Source organism: Corvus brachyrhynchos, unplaced genomic scaffold, assembly GCF_000691975.1.
Source record: "Corvus brachyrhynchos isolate BGI_N302 unplaced genomic scaffold, ASM69197v1 scaffold54, whole genome shotgun sequence".
In the NCBI taxonomy this organism is placed as follows: domain Eukaryota; kingdom Metazoa; phylum Chordata; class Aves; order Passeriformes; family Corvidae; genus Corvus; species Corvus brachyrhynchos.
Window position 1 is genome coordinate 634,636 of NW_008237902.1, and position 5,328 is coordinate 639,963.

Sequence of the window (5,328 nt, forward strand, 5' to 3'; positions counted from 1 at the left end):
AGAATGAAAGAACATGTAGGAAAATGGAGTTGTATTGGAGAAAAAAGTCTGTTACAGAAGGAAAATAGACATGTGGTTCCAGTTCAGCAAAGGCTGTAAATGATGCTGTCATCTTTCTCTGCTGAACACGAGGGGACTTTGTAATGAGCTGGCAGCAAAGAGGGTGCAAAGTCAGACCTCAGACCAGCTGGAAACTGAGGAATTGGATGCATAAAGGGACTGGGGATACCCAAGGGACACAGCCACTCCTTGCTGGCTTCCTGAGGTACAAAGCAGCTGTGGCTCATGGGCCATCTTCAGCATCTTCCAGGATGAGCACTTAGTGATTCCAAAGGGAGATGAGAGCAACTAACACTCCACAAGTCCCACAAATTGAAATTTTGAAAACATGCCTAAATTGGCTATCAAATAGGAACCTCAAAAGCCTTTAAAGACGTTTTGTTGTTTCTGATTTTTGATGGCAGTGAGAGCAACAGAATCGGAGAAATTAATCGAACACATTTGAAGTGAGACATTGTTAGCAAAGTACAGTTGTTTGTTTTTTGTTTTTAAAGATTTATGGATGGTAGGGAAAAACCAAAAGAGAGAGAAAGTGTAGAAAGCCAAATGAACTCTCAGAGCTAAAAAGTGTCGTCATTCTGGAAGCAGCTGAAAAAAGTCAATAGAAGACAATTGACTTTAGATAAATTGTCAAGAAAATGTCAGCACTTGAGGCTTAGAGAAAGGCCTCTTGACAGTAGAAACTTATCATTTTCCTTTATAAAAGTCTGTTAAGATTACTGGAAATGCATTGATAAGAAGTTTATAGAGCAGCTTTGAAAATAAATGATGAAAGGAAGACGACAAAGAGCAGGTCTGCCAGAGGCAGGAGAGCAAGTGCTCTGCAGCAAAACGACCTCTGATAGAGAGATGAAAAAATGGAAAGCAAAGATATGAAATACATTTTTCTTGATCTCTGATTTTTTATGATCCCCAAATACTTTGATATGGAATGCTAAAGAAATTTCTTATAAAATTGTAATTCCCTAAACCATAGTGACCACTATGAAGGTTGAGATGTACAAGTGACTGCTCTGGTAGCAATAGTGCTTGTACCTCCAAAGTCTCATTCCATGATCTTTGCTTATAACAATGGATGTTTACTCATGAGAATTGTCCATTTGCTCTTTTCCATGCAAAATGTGAGGAGAAAAATAGATTTTTACAATACTTTCATTCAAGCAGCCTGGAGTGCCACAATACAACACTGAAACCCAGCAGCAACAGCACGGAGGAATCCTGAGTGGCCCAAGTTTGTGAGATTCTGAATTGGGACACACAACAAATCAGAGCCCTCTTTAACCCTTTGGAAATCAATTCTGGGAGAATGCCCATCAGTGGATTCACTGCTCCTGCCCACCAGTGCTGAAGGCAAGATGTTGATGCTGAAATGGTCCAGACATTTCTACAGATGCTGTGAATCCTTTGGGCTGAAGGAGGAAGCGTTGAAACAATTTCTCTGCTTTAAAAAGGAAGTCCAGAATTATGGAAAGGGTATAATTACTCTTATCCCAGTGCCTGAGCTTGAGCAGCAGCAGAAAAGCTCCTTACAGAGAGGTTCTCCTTATGCCTTCTCTGAAACAGTAACACAGAGATAGGGCGCTAACCTGGGGCACTGCCTGTGTCCATCACCTGCTGGCTCCTGGGATCTGCATTTACTGGGTTTGACTTCCTTGATGCCAGTAAAGGGGGATGTGGAGTTTCCTTTGCACCCGTGTGAAGGAGATTTGCAGGCAGAGTGAAACTATGGTTGAAGGACTCTATCTTGATGTGATTTATTTAACTCATGAAAAATGTAAGAAGATTGAATTATGTTGGCACCATATATCATATTGCTGGGTGAAAAATTAAGATATATTAGTGGAATTTAAGTGACTAGTTTATCACTGAATTTGCATTAGGATTAGCCCAGCTGTCTCTGCAGTGTGCTCTGCCCTGAGTGTGGGCAAGAAAGCAGCAAGCAGGATGTCCAAGTGCTTTAGGAACTCAAAGCACACAGAGGTGTGTGGCTATTATGGAGTCATGTCTTAATCTGCATTTTGATGATACCACACTTGATAAAGTCGCAGGAGAAAATTAAGAGGGAGGATTTCTAATAAGCAGGAGGCATTAGTGAAACTCATAGGGTTTTGTTCAAGACTGAGGAACAAAGGTGAGGCAAACTGCAGGACAAAGGGAAATTTAAAGTGTGTTCTCTGAAATGCTGTAATTTGTCAGTATCAGCAGAAGGAGAGAGATGAATTCCAGTAATCAGCAAGAGAGGAAAAATTCTTAAGAAACCATGAAGAATCCTGTTCACACAAAGGTTTTTTGCTTATTAATAAAAATCAGTGAAGAAAAGCAAAGTAGTTAATGAAAATTGTAGCTAAGGTTATTTTATAATCTTAATTTCCAGTTGTGTATTTTATTATTTTTCTAAACACTTTCAGGTCCTTGAAGGTAATAATCTTGAATTGAAATAATTGGAATTGAATTGCATTCTAGGGGTATTCAATACTTTTATACAGAATTTTTGAGAAACACAGATTTTAATTCTCAATTTGAACCTTCAAAACCAAAAAAATTTGTTATTTAATAGCGTATTTTATTAGCTTTATTATCTCTGCTTTCGACCTCATCCCTTCTGCTCTGGTTGACTTGGTGGTTTCAATTTCAGGTTAAAATGCAGATTAAAATGGTGTCTAAATGGTGCAGTGAATGCACCATTCATAAAGCATGGCTGGATGGTGCTGGGCTTCCTCTCCCTGGGCTCCTCACAGGTGCTCGCACTGCACAGCACCAAGGCCAGGATTTAAAGGAGTTCTTGAAAATTTCACATAAGATGCAGCTGCACAAATTACCAATTCAAAGGTTATGGATAGAAAAGCGCTGTCCAAGGGAGAACGACATCATGTTTAAAATCTAGACTGACTAAGTGGCTTAAGAGGGCAAAATTTAATTAAATGCCTGGAGCCAGCCTGAGCTGTCAGGAACAAATCTAAATTAAATATGATTACCAAGTGATCAAATAGAATGAGATAAGTTATAAATAAATTAGACATAGCTTGTGTGACAGAAACAAATCAACAGAAAGGCCTTGGGTGTATATCAGTCCTGCTATATTTTTATGACACAGATCAAAATAGGATGAGAATTCCTGACTGTACAGCAGAAAGGAGCCTATAAACATGATTGACAAATCTGCCAACAAAAGTTGAGTCCGTGGGGGGTGGAGATGGATCATGCAGCAGTTTCTGTGTAACGGGCTCTTGGTTGCTGAGAGGTTATGAATTATTACAAAAAGGCTGGGTTGCTGCTCTGCTTCTTTTAATGGCAGAAATGGTGGTAGATGTAAATGGAGAACAGAAATTAAATGCCATTCCCAAAGCACACCTAATGGTTTTCCCTTACTTTCTGCCAAGGAAGCATGGCTTGCGACTGCAAAGATAAGCCAGGGAAATTGTCTACTAAATTGGAATACTCTTCATGGTTAATCCAGGTCACAATTAACAGAGTAATCCAAGGATTTGATCACTGATAAAAAAAACATTTGCTGCATGATTTTGTGTTGCAAATAGCAAACTGTAATTAACTTGTAGCCGTTGTTTGAGATGAGCCAATAAATAAATTAAGATGAGGTTGGCCGCTTAGCAAATTGTATCAGCAAAAAGACAAACCAAACCAAAAGGCACCCCAATGGTGGCAAATGTTTTAACAGCTGGCATGAGCCAGCTCTTCCCCAATTAAAACAGCTTCAAAGAGAATGCCTAGACTTCTGTTATGAGAGAAATAATCTTAGAAAAAGGAAATGTGTACAAACACGACAAATCTTGCTGTTCAGCCTATTGCCCTCTGAATATTTGTGTGTTAATTATGAGTTCTCTTGGCACAGTGACACACGACAGGTTCAGGGGAGAGAAGCATGTTAAGAGCAGACCCAAGAGAAAAAGAGGCAGTAAAAACAAATGTTTTAAATCTGACTATATCAATGGTTTTTTTTAAAGGTAAATGTGATCAGGGGTGTCAGGAGGCAGGTGAGGCTGCCTGTGGAAAGCTGGTCTTGCGGGATCAGGGAGTGCAACTGTCCCATTCTGGATGGCAAAATGACAGTTTGGTGGTATCAGATCACTTACTCCTGAACAGATGCCAGGATCAAGAAACACCCAGCATTTTTGCTAAACTCCTCTTGGAAAACTTTGAGGGAAGCCCAGGGGCAGGGTAGCTTGGAGTGCCGTGTGCTTTGAAGTGATCCTTCTGTGGCAGGAGCTGGGGTGCTGTGGAGCTCCAGGCTCTCTCTTCTGTTCCACATGCGTTGTGCAATGGTGGAGAGATCCTTGTTTTCTACTCACAAAAGGAAACAAAAGTCTCTCTGATATAAAGACTGCATCTATTTCAAAACTAGAAGGAAAAAATAACCCCCTTTTTTCTGGTCTGCAAGTGTCACATTGCTCGTGGGAATGCTTACTGTGGTCCTTGGGGCAGTGCAGGGTTGCCTGTTGTGTTCTTACCACCCCCACCACCCACATTGGTGTGGCTGCTCAGCCTGGGCAGTACAGCACAGATACAGTTACACCCCATGTTTAGATCTACATTTCAGTGTAAGAGAGGTCAGATTTCTTATGAAATCGTGGTTCTTCCAGCCTCCATTTCATTATTTGGTCACAGAGCCTATTGCAGAGACTGACGATCAGCAAAATAAGACTATCAACTCCCCCTAAGCTGCCTCTTTCTTTTGGGTAAAACCACAATGTTGCCTTTTATTTTCTAGTCCTTATCTTGCTTTTTTTAGTATGGTGTGAACTGATGCTGGCATGGAAAAACATGACAGTTCCCTGAATCAGCAGTCACAGGTTTTAGAATGAATAGGGCTTCTGTGGGAAATTTATTAGGTTTAGAAACAGAATTACAATGGTGGTGGATAAAGTAGAGAGGAATATAACCTTGAGGAAAGAAAAAAAAGCAGTCTTCTTCCCAGTCCTTGGCCTATTTTTCAAGCTGTCTCTGCACAAACTCAAACAGCTATTTCCCAACCATCTTTTAAATTACTATTATTATTATTTTTATTATCATCGTTATTATTATTAATGTATTTCTCCATTTTGCTCTGCCTGCCCCATGCCCTCAGCAACAGGGTGTGCTTATGGCAGTGCTGCAGGAACAATGTCTGCAGCTGCCTTTAGTGGAAGAGGGAAGCGAGATGAGCATTTTTAAATGGGGTTGTAACTTGGTGTCCTCTGCAGGAGTGGGTGCAGGGGAGCTGACAGTCAGCAATTGCTGTATCACTTGCCTTCCCTGCCTGGCACAGAACTT